This window comes from Rhea americana, unplaced genomic scaffold (genome assembly GCF_003343005.1).
Source record: "Rhea americana isolate MKP2758 unplaced genomic scaffold, rheAme1 scaffold_291, whole genome shotgun sequence".
Lineage (NCBI taxonomy): Eukaryota > Metazoa > Chordata > Aves > Rheiformes > Rheidae > Rhea > Rhea americana.
Window position 1 is genome coordinate 665,752 of NW_028186414.1, and position 15,156 is coordinate 680,907.

Here is a 15,156-nt window from a genome sequence, read left to right on the forward strand (position 1 = left end):
GGCCAGGCTGTTTCCAATTAAGGCTATTGAAGCAACTACATGCCTTTTATTTTTAAATGACAAAACCCAATGCTTCTCCTCAGCCAAGGGTACTTCAAACATAGCAGTACCCTATAGATCATTTCCCTTTGAATGAATAAAAAAGTATCATATTTTTATCATTTTATGATTTTACTGTCCTGGAGTGTATGGCTGGACTCCCAGTGCCGCACTGGAAATAGTGGATTCCCTTCRTGTTCTGCACAAGCTGCTTTGTCTAGAGGGTCAAAGAGCCACCCGAGAAGGAGCACGGGAATCTAAAAGGCTCAGTAGGATTCAAAGAAAGCAAKTGGGTTCACAGCCCTGCTGGGAAAACTTCTTCCTTTGTGGGTTTTGTGGCAGACACTGAGCTGGTACTGACCCAGACAGGCCCTCTGTACCTGATGAGACTTAGTGATAAAGGGAAGAAACGCTCTTCTACATACTCTTATCCCCTCCATGGAGAAGGTACCGCAGTATTTTAGCTAAAGCCAGCCTTTCCCTTGCTGCGTTTGCTGGGTACTCCAGAAGTASTGGAAAAGAGAGCACTCACAGAGTGAGTTTGCCTAGCGGTGTGGAAATGCAAGCGTTATCCTCRATGAGTCAAAATCCAGCCCCAGTGGATGCTTCAGCCCTGTGCTGTGTCACCAAGTAGGGGTACATTTCACTGAGGTCTTGGGTAACATGCAGCTCATTTAAAGGGGTGAGGGGCCTTTGGTGAACTCCGATTCTGGACCTAAGGGGTGGATTTTGTTAAAAGGCAGCAACAGAAGACAAGGAAGGTGATAATTATAATTTTTGTATGTGAAGAAGATTTTTTTTTTCAACAGTTCATTTTGCAAAACAGATTAATGTGAACAAATTGTCATTTGCAGTAGTGCCTCTGATAGAATCTCAGCTTCTGTGGCATCTCACAGGCACTGCAAATTTCTCACCTTTTTGTCAAGCTTGTGCCTCCCTTTGGCCCAAGGCCTCCTAAAACAAGGCTTGGCAAGAAACAGTGACCTCAGCCTGGTGGGAATTGCCGTTCGAGCCATTGTTTGCAGCTTTGCAGGAAGCTCTTCAGAAAGGCTCAGCATCAGAAAAATGATCTTTCTAAATTGAGCCGTCTGAATATTTGATATCTGCTTTCATACAATGCCAAGCTTAAAGAATGTAAAAGGCCAGTTTAGCCCTCTGGAAAATAACAGCGCTGAATTATATAAGTTCAAAGAAATTTACTGCCTTTATTTTTCAAATAAAGAGGGGAAAAAACAGTAGACTGAAAAAGATTAATTCTCATGTCTGCTTGCAGAGTCAGGTTTTGAGAACGTGTTGAGTTTTGTCTTCATAAATCATTATTTATCTGCTTTATATTGTAGGAATGCAGAATATTATTAAACAGTAAGATTTTAGTATTCATTGCAACATGGATTTTATATTTTTGAAGGGAAGGTTTCCTTTAAGCTAGCTGTGGACATAATAACCTAAAAGTGTCTTCCTGTAACACACTTCCTAGTCTGTCATATTTCCTTGCATGAAGTAATATATGATGTTTTTTGAACTTCTACAGCCTTTTCATTTTTAAAATTCAGTGCTGAGCTTTGAAAGTGTTATATGTTTCTGATACTTACATCAAAACTCRGAATGAATAAAATCACTCTGGTGAACAGCAATGTCTGTCCCCTTGAAAAGACTTATGKGCACAAATCAGTGTTCATGCTGCAGACTAGCTCCATTAAATCAAATCACATTGAAGTTAAGCGTATGTGTAATAAGTCTTTTCAGAATCAAGGCTCTAAGGCGATAAAGAAAAATGACCTGGCACTGCAAAGCACAATTTACTGTTACCTATTGGAAATCTTATTATGGACTTGGAAGTGAGCATGTGAAGCAGCAGCATGTCAAAGCCTTCTGCAGCTTGCAGGTAGCCTGAGAGTTGTTGTTGTTGGGCTCATGAGAAGATGGTAGCTGCCTAGGGTACGTTGCAGAAGGCTTTGTGCTAATAGAGTTGCCCCAGTTATTTACTGATTACTTCCAATATTTTTTTTATTCCATGTTTATTATCTTGTGTAGTTTAGTATCTTCTTTTTCCCCCACCTTGACCATTGAAAAAAATTGATCAAACAACAAGGTCTGTGCTGTACAAAGGCTTTTTTTTTTTTTTTTTCCTAATCCTAATGCTTATTGGGGAAAATTTGGCCAAATGGMCTTATAAGCCAAAATTCTGCCACAGTTGACTGCATTTCTGGGGTAACTGAGACAGAAGGTATGATTGGCTGGGTTTAATTATAGACTCTGGCTCTGGACAAGGTTGTCTGACCCCTTGCCACTGATCATCAGTTATATTGTTTATCTCTGAGGTGACTTCATCACCTTGAATGAGGATGATGGTTGTGGAACCRGCCTCCAGCACCTAATTTGCTCTCATTAAAAATGAACAGAAAGATAATCATTGAGCTCAGTGGAACAGGACTATGTCACGTAAGAAGTACAAGAATTGTCTTTTACCTGGAGAAAATCCGGAGTTAAAGATGGGCTTATTTGTGTTTATTTTGACCTTAATCCATAAAAGCATTCCAGCAGGTATTCCATTTGAAGCAGAAGAGAGGTCTCATTGATTGCTTAAAATTAAGCATGTGCTTACAAGCATTTCGTTTTACCCTCAGCCTTCAGATTTACCTGTCTGCTCCCCCCTGCCTCCTAATTCGTCTCAGCTTGGCTGTSAGGGAGGGTGTTGCTGGCATGTGAGTGGCACTGTGGTCCTGCCAGTCTTTTGTGTCATCAGGGCTGCTCGCTTCTGCTAGGGGCAGTAACAAGCACAGGCGGTGGTGAGACACCGAGCCGTGGCCTGCATTTGTGGTAGCTTCGTTCCCACGAGAATCCAAGACCACCTGGAAAGTTTGGAAAGAAGTATCTCTGGGGGTACAAGTTTGTTGGCGATGCTTCCCATAGAAAGCCTCCTCTAGAGGCACGGCACAGGGAGAGACCCAGGGCCAGTTTTCCAACAAGGTGTTTTTGAGTACTTTACTCAATTTAATTTTGTAAAGTCCTTAATTGCAGAGGAGGAAGTCTAGTGTACTTTGCAAGTGTTAATCACATTTATTTGGGGAAGGGGAAAAAATAATTCCCCTGAGGAACATGCTGTTTTTATAGTTTAAAAATAAATCTGTTTAGATAATTAGCAGATTGGACTGCCTAGCCAGCGGATGTTTCACATTGGCTTCTGGTTTTGTGTTTAAATCCATAGAGCTTTTCCAAATGCAACAAGTATGTAAAAATGATTTATCATTTGGTGCTTTGATGCCAGTAGGATGTTTAGGAAGAACCCTCCTCAAAATACTTGTGTCGTTTCTTGTTACAAACGGAGCACGTTCYCCTCACAAAAACAATCAACTATTTAGTCAAGAACAAAGGTAGCACAGGCAAAAATTTGAGGATGTGTTCTCAGTTGGACTGAATTAGTTCAGCTTTGTTTAATTTCAGTGGAGATACTTCAGCTTCTGTTGGTGGAGCCTCTGACATGCCTGTTTAAGATGAAGTTGTGCTGGTGCTCGCGGTCTCTGCATTCGTGTCCCAGTTCCCCGTTCCTCTGCGTGCTTTGTGTGCTTGGCGCAGGGGAGGCCTATCTCAYGGTTTTGTTTAGGATGCWGAAAAACCCAGCAGACCTAGTATATGGYGTGTATRTGATTTTAAAAGGTGAGCAGAAGCYTTCACATTGCTTACTCCTGTAAAATCACAATTTAGCKCACACGTATGGTCAGGGACCAAACTGAAGCTAGTGGAAACAYTGCCATTGGCTGTAGGYAGCCTTGGAGCAGTCTTTCCATTAAATTAAATTGGGATGTCAATGTTATCGGTGACATTAGTGATTATTTTTTGTTTTAGTAACCCTTAAGTAGCTCATTTGACTCTAATTGATCACTGCAGAACTTTTAATTTTGGTAAAATCACAAAACTATGGAACAAATAATATTCTTTGCACTGTGTCAAATGTTTCCCAGCATAGCGTTTGAGGTGCTAACACTGATCTTTGAGTTCATTTCTCCTTGAGTGTCTGGTAATTGAAGAAAGTTAAGTAATCTGTAGAACAATTTTACCACTGAAAGTCAGTGTCAGTAAATCACTGACAACTCTTACAAACTAAACCTGCTTTGGGAACAAGCAACAGTAAGCCATTATTCTCCTGTTTGTGTATTAATAAGCAAATGTGTATGCTGTTTCTTTGGATGATGAAGGGCTGTGTAATTTACTYCGCAGATGCAACAACTTCGTAGTTTCTCATCTGTGAAATCCAAATCATGTAATTCTGTCTGCTCAGCAGTCTTTGAAAGTGTGAAATATATCTACAAAGTGATGATTACTCTCCTTGAAGTTAGAAGTGATTTATCTAGACTAGCATTAGAGATACACTGGGTGGGCAGAAGCATGACAGGAGTTAGAGTGAGAACTGACTTTTGTTCAGGAATGATGTTCTTGAAGTTGATAATCTGCAGCTTGAATGTCAGGATAAGTAATACAGGTTTCACTACCAAAGTATGTCTTTGCCAGGAATTCTATATTTATAGACTGTGCACTACATCCAAGAGGTCAGTGAAAAGAATACATCGAAGATGTCAGTGAAAAGAAAGTGAGAGCAAATTAATTATCAGTAGGCTTATATTCACTGTATAGGAATTTTTTACCTTCACTTGGAAAGTTTTGAAGGTCACAAATCAAAAGGGATTGAAAATCTTTCTCCTGGTGTTTGGAAATTGGGGTACGGTAGCTCTGAAGCACAGGACACGTGAGTTTGGCACCAGGCTGCTGTAGCTACAGAGCTTCTAGCTGGCTTCCTGCAGGATAAGGTGTCCTCTGTCTGCTGGCCAAAGACTGAGTGCTTTTTCTCTGGGCATTTTTGCTGGTGTGCACATGAGAAGCTGGGATGATAGGAGAAAAGGCTGATCAGCCTTCTCCCCCAGATAGCTTCATTTTTTTTCCTCATATGAATTGTTACTTCTCTTTCCTGAAGGAGAACATCTTTGCCCTGTTGAATAATTTGGAAAGCTTAAGAACTAGCATCTGAAGCAAGCAATTCATAGAGTCTATCATTGGGGGAGGTGATTTTTTTTTGCCACCTTTTCAGTGATGAGGTTGGATACTAATGGTTTCTTTTTCTGCCTGTTATGACCTGGAATTGTCTCATGTGATGTGACGTCTGTTTTGTATATTTGCTTGCCCGTAGGAAAGACTAGATGTTGATATGTGTGTTTAGGATATGTTCACTAGCTGCCACCCATTCCTGTGATGCAGAATTTTCATATCATGCTGAAGGAATCAATGAATCATAATTGTGGTGGCATAATGTAGTAAAAGAAAATTTACTTGCTTGTCAATGATTAGAAATAGGTTTTGTTTGAAGGGGAATGCCTTTGAGTATCAAATGCAATAAGTAGCATTTCCCACTTTTACAGAGAGATAGCAAAGAGATTAGGAAAAAGGGGGGTATTAGTTTCCTTCTAGTTGCATCACTGTAATAGTGGAATTTCAGCTACTTTCAAAAACAGATTTATAAAATGCTGAGCTGCGCACTGCCATAGTATTCTCCTTTCTGCACAGCACACAGAGAATTTCAACTAGAAATTTGCTTTTGTTTTCTTCATCTAGTGCACTGTTTCCTCCAGATATTATCTGAACATAAAAAGTTTGACGTCAATTGAGGTTCCAGAATTTCCAGTATGAAATGCATCTGCTAGAGATTTTTATTTATCTTTTGTCTGCTTTTGAGTAGATTGAGCCAGATCAGTGTTTAATCATGATTAAGCCATTGTAATCACTGTTCTTTCTAAAATCCCTTTCAGAGGAGAGCAAGTTGTTTATTTATGAAAGGTTATCCCTAGGAGGTTTTTGGTGTGTGAAAGAGAGGTCCTGTTTTCTATTTGCATGTGTGAGAGTAAGCACATCAGTTCTTGCATGCAGGGATAGAAATACGCTTATGTATGTGCACTTGCTAGGGCAGTTGGAAGTGAACTGTAATGTGCCTTGCCACAGAGCAGCTGGTCAGCCGGGGACGTTTATTTGTCCCATCACCTTTTTCTCATAAAAGCATTGAGTGGCCAATCCTGTGTTAAATACTGCCCTTGCATGTAAACCATATCCTCATGTATTGGCCAGCAAAGAGCTACCATCAGTGCCTCGCTGAGGATGAAGAGGGAAGGACTGGCCACATCCCTCCTCAGGTGCGTGGCTTTGGCCCTGCACTGGGTCAGGAGCTGTGTTGCACAGCTGGGTCCACAGCTGCTGTCTGAGCTCTGCAGCCCCTGAGCTTGGGCCACCTAAAGTCTATCTGTTGCCATTGCAGCCAAAATATGCTGCACCGTTACTGCTGTTTGCAGGTTTTGGGGGAGTGTGATTTTGTAGGAGTCCCTGAAAGGTAAGGAAGAATTGCTGTTAACCTTGATTTATACAGGAGTGGTGGAGTTGCAAGGACATCAAATGATTTTGGTAGACTCACCTAAGATGACTGACTCCTGACAGAGTTGGGAAGTGGACCTAGGTCTCTTGCATCTCCGGCACTCTTTTGACAATGTAGTCCTTCAGCTTTGATATGAATTCTTTGGACTGCAGCAGGCGTGTACCCTTTAGGATCAGAAAAGCAGTTAGTTCAGTAGCAAGTCTTTGTGCGAGTACTTTGAAAAGCTGGAATCCTCTTGAGAGCACTGTCCTGCGATCTCACTTCACTTTGCAACTATCCGTTAAAGATTATAAAGCAACTGACAATTAAGGAATTAGTTACTGTAAATAAGTTATATATATCGCCCGTTCTTAAAACTGTCCTTCCCAGAAAGAGGTTGGCCCCTTCAAAACTTAAGTGCATTTGCGTGTTCTCTGTAGTCACATGAGGAGGTAAGTCTCACATTCAGGGAACAGGAAAAGGAGATGCAGTTCGTCACTGACTCACTAGGCGTTTTTCATCTGTCTCTTCCAGCTATTTTGCTACTTCAGTTTTCTGTTCTCCATTCCTAGAGAGGAGAGCTGCAATCTGATCTCTCAGCCTAAATTCAGCTGTGGGACCAACTTCTGTGTAACTCATCTGCTGCAGTAGGTCTTCCTGCCCTGGTCTTTCAGAGCCACCATGGAATCAATGACTCAAGCAGGAGAAAGAGCTTATTCTGGTAGAGGGCCAAGTCATCCAAATGAGGTTATTTTAATCTGGTTTTCATCTTATTCCATATTGCTTGCCCTTTTTCTCTCCTTTTCCTGTGTGTTTTGCTGTGTTTTTCTTTCCCTTTTACAAAATTAATGTTCTTTCCCTTGTCTTGCTTGTTTATCTGAGTGCAGGTAATGCTCAGAGGTGCAAAGTCTTTTTTTTAGAAGTCASCCCTTAGAACCTCAGGGCAAAGGGAAACAACTGCATGTTGTGAAACCATAGTTTTGGCTGAGTGGAGGAGTGATGGTTTCTATCAAAGTGAGTAACCAGATTTGACTCAGACTTCACCTGGGCACAACTGAAGTATGTAAAAGTTGAAGTTAAACTGAAGTGGGTCGTACGACTGTGAACAATGGCTTTGCTTTTCCAGGAGTATCTCCTTCAGAAATGATACACCAGGTGGCATGGAGGGGGAATCACAGTGTCCTGCTGCTGAATACATGGCACCATTTCTTACAAAGCAGGAGGTTTCTTTGGGGCATCCCATCCATTAAATTGACTTAAGAACCCTTCAGAAATACAGCTTTTGCCCTCTCTCCTCTCTCTTGCTCTCTCCTCCTCTCTTCTCCTCTTGGAGGGATCTTGATGACTAGATGTTTAAAGGAGTCTTATTAGTTGACCTTATGGTTCTGGCCAGCTCCACGATGATTTCAGTAGCTCTACTGCTATTTTGTCTTTCCAGGCTTCTTTACTGAAAAGTATTGCCAAGTGGTCAGCAATGCAGGAGGCACGGGCCCACATCTATTTGTATTTCTGGCTTCTTTAGTCTTTGTTGGACTTTTCTTCTCTTCCGTTGCATTTCCCGTGTCTTTTTCTGATGATCAGTGGACTTTAAATAAACAAAAAGTGGGAAGCAATGCTATAGCTATTGCTGGGAGCCGTGGAGAGCACAGGTTGCTCTTAAAATGTCATTGTTTAGGAGGTGCCCTGTTGTTGTTCTCCTCCAGAGCACAACTGTGGGTCTTCAAGAAGTGATAGTACTGAGCTGGCACTTTGTACTGGGTTATCTTTCTTTTTTGAAGCATCTAGTCTCATCCTAGGACAAAAGCGAAACTTATCCATTGGTGAAATCATTCTCTACACTTCCAGAGCAAGGAGGAACAGAAATTGTGGGTTACAAATGCAGGTGTGTATTTAAGTTTTCTTTGTAGGTCATGGAAATAATGTGAAGAATTTTTAATCTGTCTTTTTTTCCCCTCTACTTCTTTTAGGAGATGGCAGAAGACAGATCAAAGTTCATAAAACAAGATAAGTTTTAATAGTCAGCAATTTGGGAGAAGACTGTTTTTGTTGTTTTTTGTTTTGTTTTTTTTTGATAGACATAGCAGCAAGAGTGGTGTAATGTCAGCCTAAATCATTTTTGGTTGTTGATGTGGATTAAGTAATGTGATTTTTCTCTATAGGGATCCAGTGTCCTTTACATCTGTTAAAGCAGAACTTTGTACAGGGTTAGAAGGTTGTCCCTACACAGATCTGTGGAGGGGTTGCTCATGCGTGAAGGCAGCATATTATCTCTTTTTATTATTATTATTTTTCCTCATGCAACACTATAAATATTTTTTGTAGAAAAACATGTAGAGAAAAAGATGTGTGGAATCAAAAAAAGTGAGATGAAATGTTCTAATTCTAGCAGACTCGAGAGATCCTCCTGATAATAAGCATCCAATAAAAAGAAGTAATGGAATAGAATATAAGACTATTTTAAATAACTTTAAAGAAGGTGGCACAGTCTTCTGTAAGGTGATATAATCAATGCCTGAGGGAGGAATAAATATTTGAAAGTGGCAATAATTGTGATACATATTATATACTTTTCTCTTCCTTGTATGCCTGTTCTTATCATGGAAAAGAATGCCTGTACTAAATGGAAAAGGAGATCAGTTGGGAAAAACAGTAATAGTAACAGTAGGAAATAAATGGATGGAAATAAAATGGCCTCTTAAATGCTAACTGCTTTAGATGCAAGGCTCTGTGGTGGAGGTGGCCAGCCTGTGGCTGTGAAATAATGAGGGCTATTCCGTTTTCCTTCGTATCACAGCAGTTAGCCCACTGCTTTTATTCATTCTCATATTGTGCATCAGCAACTCCAGCCCAGCTTTACCTCCACATATATTTCAGAATTGTACATATTTTTTTTTAATGTCACTTGTTAACACTTCTAGAAATTTTTCCTTATGGAGGTGGAGAGAGATCTAGTTGCCTTATGTGCTTAAGCAGCTTTTCTTTGATTAATAACATCCAAAGGAGTGTGATTTCCCTCTTCTCTTTCAGTTTTGTTTGTTCTTCTTTTATTATTAGCACTTTTTTTTTCACTGTCCCCTTCTCTTTTGGATAAAGGCAATGTTCAAGTAAGTTGATTCAGGTCATGGCAAATCAATATCGTTCACTGCAGTTTTTAAAGTTGGTGAACTAGCAACTCGTTCTTATCACTTTTGGTCTCATGTTTCATAGGATGTTTTTCCATTTGCCTTCCCAACGAAGGGCTAGGTTCTGACAAACTGATTTGCCTCGGGGAGTCCTGGTGATTACTAGGTGAGTAAAGTAGTAGTCATAGCGGTGTGGCTTTACGCCACACCACAGAAGTTGATAGCAGCTTCCCCATTTCATGTAAAAGGGATCGGCTCACGGTAAAGAAATGTGAGAGGTTCCCAGGCAGTCATGGACTCCTGGTTGCCTAGTGCCTTATATCTAGCCCAAAACAAACACACAGATTAGCTCTCCAAACATTTTCCGCACAATCTTTGGCCGTATAGACGGCAGCTGTAACAGTGCAAAGTGGAGTACGTGTGTTTTGACTACATAGTTCATTTATATCTGTCGTCACTTGAAGTAATGTCCATAGTGATACATAATCTGATGCTTTATTGCTCTAATAATCTAAATAAAACCTTCCCTGAGCATACATATATATTCCTGGAGAGGTATTCTGTGTTGTTCTTTCTGATGGTTGAAGTGGCAGAAAAACAAAACTTGTCCTCTTCCTTTGGAAATAATTATTTGGAAGGAAAAAGGTTGAAAACAGCAGCTGAGTATTTTCACTAGAAAGCACAGTATTAAGTAAATAGTTCAACTATGTGGTGACTGATTTTAGCTCAGCTAAATTAAGCAGACCGTTTTATAACAATGTAGGAAAAGTGTTTGAACACAACCACTTTTCTTGTAAAAGCAACTTGATAAAAAGATGGCCTCATAGTCATGAGGGGCTTCTTTTTTCTTCTTTATATCACATAAGTTCCCTTAGCGTGCCATTATTACCAGTAATGGTTATACTGCGTATTTATGCAGAATAAAACACTCACTTGAAAAGACTTCAAGAATAAATTGCAAGGTTCTGTGATTGTCCTTCACAGCCTTCTGAACCCAAATTCCTGTATTATGTTTAAAAAAGTTCTTAAGCGTAAGAGACCAGTATTCAGATAATATGTGTCTTTTGCGAAATGTCTCGTGAAGTCCCTTGAAGTACYGGGAAAAAGCTCAGCTTGTAGTGGAAACATGAGAAATTAAGAACCCATGTGAGTATGGATTCTTTCTTGTTGCATTGTCCAAGTCTTTGGCAACAGAAGATGAAAGAGAAACTTGGATTTTAAAAACACACACAAAACACTATAGTCATAAATTTCTAGCTCTCATGGGAAAAAAAAAAAAAAAAAGGAGACATAAAGGTTCCAGCAGAAGGCAGTAAATAGTATATTTTGCCTTCTTCTTCTTCTTCAAAAAAAAGCGCTTCAGAGCTATCCTCTTCAGCTTCAAGCAAGTGTTAAATATATGTTAGCATATGGCATGAAGTAATGCCCCTGGAAATAGAAATCACAGGTAAGATGGGCTGTATAGATCTCAAGATTCTGTATAAATGAGAATTCTCCTTTTCACAACCTCACTTAACCTTTTTTTTTCTTTCTTTCTTTTTCCCAAGTCACTACTTTGTCTGAAAGCCATCTTGATTCAGGTCTTAAGCAGTCGGGTTTTTTTAGTTGCCTATTTTTAACATAGCATACGTAGATTTTAATTCATTGTAGTACATACCAATAGACTGTAGCACTTGCCTTAGAGACAAAAAACCTGTATCTTTGACATGCTCAGAACAAGTGGCCTCTAAGAATATTTACATTATCTAGCATATTTAAAGATTATATCAGCTCATGGTCTTGCCACATCATCTAGATAAAGCCAGTTCTAGTACGCAACTCTTCTGTTTTTGGTTGCTTTTAGACATCACACTAGACCTGTTCCTTAAAAATAGGAGGAGAAAGAATATTTTCAGCTTTTAATGGTTGTCTTTTCCAAGTACAATGTATTACTTACCAAATGAAGCTAAATCAATTCCAGGTACAGTAAACTTCTAGAGAAGATCATATAATTTTATGTAGCAGCTATAAACCTCTCTTAAAATGAAAGATGGAAGTCAAGAGAGGATACTCGTTATAGGGACTCACAGCTGAGAGACAGGATACTGTGTAGTGTAGTAATTGTAAAAACATGAAGAAGCAAAATTTTGGTATTTTGCCTTTTGTGTCTTTTTGTGCAAAAAATGTAAAAAATCCTGCTCCCAGACAGCTGCTCTTATGTCCTCCGTCGCTTTCCTGTAAGAGTGTCACCTGCTTCACGGAGTGTTCGCTAGAAAGTGGAGGCACTCGTGTTTTCACATACAGTTCTTCATATGCTTAAAGAAGGATGTTGAAAGAAACTTTAAGCTGCAAATACATACTTAAGGAAACTTAAGAGGTTCCCAGATGGGAGACTGAACAACGCTAGTAATGGTGTTATTTTAAATTTGTGTTTCTGTACCCAACCCAAGGACCCAGTGAGAGCCAGACTGTGCTCTGCTCTTCTGTGCACACTAACAAGCTCACAGACCCTGTCTAGAGATCTTGCAGAGTAAAAGAAACATAATTCACTATGTCTTCATCATCTCCTTTTTTTTTTAACTCAAGTGTGTTGCCTTGTGACCCTAGTCTGCTGAGGAGTTTGGTGCTGTTCCTAGGCCACTGTCATAAATGGCTCCAGCCTGAAGTAGCCATCTCCTTCCAGCTTTCTGCTGCACAGAACGATGGAGCTCACCAAGGACTATACCAATGTCTCATTCTTCACCACAGAGTCAGATTTCTTACTGAGCCTGATGCTGTCTGTGGCACTTAAATCTTAATTTCAATAGGCTGGGTTACACTCTTCTAAAACAAAACTTCTCATACATACATGTTTGCAAATATTGGTGTCCTCTTCCATAGCAAAATGGCAGCATACATTTCTACTAAGCATTTGTTAAGCCAGCTTCTCATTAAATTAGCAAATTGGCTGTAAAATGGTACATACCCCATTTTGGCAGTGGGTAGTTGAGCATCCTGTAGTTCTTTTTAATAGTGACCCCCTCTGTGTTAGGAGAGTTTATTGCATTGTCTCTTTCAGTTGTTGTTTCACTGCTCTGCGCCAAAGGTTTCCGTGTCTTCCTTTTGATGATCTATAAAAAGACAGTGTTTATATAAATAATAACTTTGTTTAGAGTGAAGCTAGAAGAAAGTATCAGTGAATGATCTGAATTGTCCCAGGATCGCTATGATTAGAAGACGAACATAGAACTCTTTTTATGGGCTACAATCTCTCTTCTTGATCAATTGTTCAAAGATAAAAAATGTAGTTTCCACTCAGGTATTACAAAGGATTAAGCTGTTTAGGGACTATGGTTAGCTGGGATTTATCTGGGAGGATAGTGTAGAAACTTGTTGACATTTTCCAAAATAAGTACTCAAGAAGGAAAGTAAATAATTTAGGAGTGAAAACTTACAGTCTTACTCCCCGATTGATCCTAAAAAGCCTTGCTAAAAAAAAAGAAAAAAGAATCTGATTTGATTCAACCAGAATCATTTATGGAAACAAATCATTATATACTTCTGATAATTGAGATAATATTAAGTTTATCAGTGAACATAATTATTTCCTGCACATTCATACAAGCACAATGGGTGAGTAACACAGCAGCTGCAAGAGAGACTTGTGCTCTTGCTTGGTTCATTTTTAATTCTAATCCACAGGCTGATTCAAAAAAGGGGGGCCAAGTTCATAAAGGGGCTTAGAGACCTGGTGTGGGTACGACATGGAAAGTATGTGCTTAGTTTTAAAAATTTTACAGTCCTGACAGGCATCCTGTAGCTGCTCCTTTGCCTTAAGAGTGCCTAAATTAGAGTCTTTAATGCCTTGCCTTAACGGTCCTCAGTTATGCCTCTGCATACGCACAACTACCCCAATCTGTCACAGGCAGAGTTGTCTTGAACAACTTCATTTCTGGCCTAAAACTGCGTGTTTCTGGGCTTCAGAAATGAGCCTTCCTCATCCTCTCTCCTCAGAGGAACTCACTCCAGGAGGGTGCCTTTTTAGGTATCATGGACAGAAGTGGACGAGTAGACGAAGGCATCTCCTTGCCAGCAGGAGCTAGGTGTCCAACTCTAGTGAAGGGCAGGGTATAAGCGAAACTTCTGTAGGCAGCTTCTCCCCTCAGCTTGCTCCTGCCAGGGTCTTTGTGAAGGGGAGTCCTGGGTGCCGAGTGCTAAAAGTTTTAGGGAGCAAAAACTTGTATTGGTTTGCATTTAGCTCTGATCTGAAGGAGCTCTCAGATATGCCAATGAATACCTGTGTGTGTGTGTATGCATGCGTGTTGTGAGGACAAATGAGCTCTGCATTTCCACAGCGTGCAAATACATAGATGATGATTGTGCCTCTAGGTGCAGTTTTACTTGTGAAGAAAGCTCCTGGTTAGGGGCTTAGCTGAGATGTGCTGAAATACTCTGCTTCGGTTCCCATCTCCATGAAGAGGTTATAGAGCTGTTGGAAGGGTGCAGTAGATAGTATTTGTGAAGAAAATGGAGAAAGTAAGATTTGTTTAGCCAGCAATCTCAATATTTTGTTTTAGATCTAGAAGAAGTACAACAGCAAGTAGAAAACCGCCCCAGATCTGGATAGCATAATCTGAAATTGGTTGAATGGGACTTTGGGCTCCTCTGCAGACACAAATAATTAGCTGTCTAGCAGACCCAAGTTTTATTTGCCTTCATGTGATAGCTACAATTGAACAACAGAAGTAATCAACATTAAGATATCGTTAATGAAGTCCTCCTGAAAGGGGCTAACMCTGGACAGGTATAAAACATTGTATCTTAACACAGGGCCACTACTCTTCCCCTGTGTTATATGTATGGTTTTTCTGAGCAGCATCTCCGTGTGCATCCCCAGCATCAGTGCGTGTTACCTGCCTGGTGTGTGTGTGTGTGCTCAGGGGTATTTTTTGACTACTTTTACAAACAGGAAATGGATGCACTTAAGGAAGAGGCAAATAAGCAATGATGGCCTGAGATCACGCTATTCTCAACAGGAAGTGGGATCCAATGTTGAGTCTCAGATTTAGACTTTAGCCATAATAATGCTTCCTTCTCCCCTGCAGTTACGTTTGGTTATACGAGAATCCAGATGCAAYTGAAAGGCCTCATGTTTCTCTGTGTCCCTTTGCTTAGTTGTTCCTGCCTGTGGGAATGTGGATGCAAAGTGCTACTAGCCTTCAGAAATGCGCTGAAAATCCTGGCCTGGCTGGGTCTTGCACCCCTTTGGTACCAGCTTTGCACTGGCACGCTTGGCTGCCCCAGGACAACAGAGATGCAGTCCTGAAGTGCCTGACCTTTTCGTACCCCTRCCTTAATAGCTGGCTCAGTAAAATACAACAGCCACAAATCCCTCCACCCCCTAGCTCTGCCTCTTCCCCATCACATACATGATCTAACAAAATGCTCTTTTTCCTCAAGAGAATGGATGTCAAATCAGGACACATCATGTGAARACAGAAGTTGTTAAAAATATTTTCRAGACCTTGAAATTAACTTTTCTAGGTCGGGCTCAATTACAAGGCACCAGCCCTTGCTGTGTCCTGCATATAGTAGAATGGGTTAGGATTGCAGGTGTTTGTTTCTGCTTTTTGGGACTTGGAGTTT

General features: G+C 40.3%; 1 protein-coding gene across 1 annotated transcript in view; it reads left to right on the forward strand.

Moving 5' to 3' along the window:
* Nucleotides 1-15,156, forward strand: part of EEPD1 (endonuclease/exonuclease/phosphatase family domain containing 1) — a 71,763-nt gene that overhangs the window by 38,999 nt on the left and 17,608 nt on the right. The window lies entirely within an intron of this gene.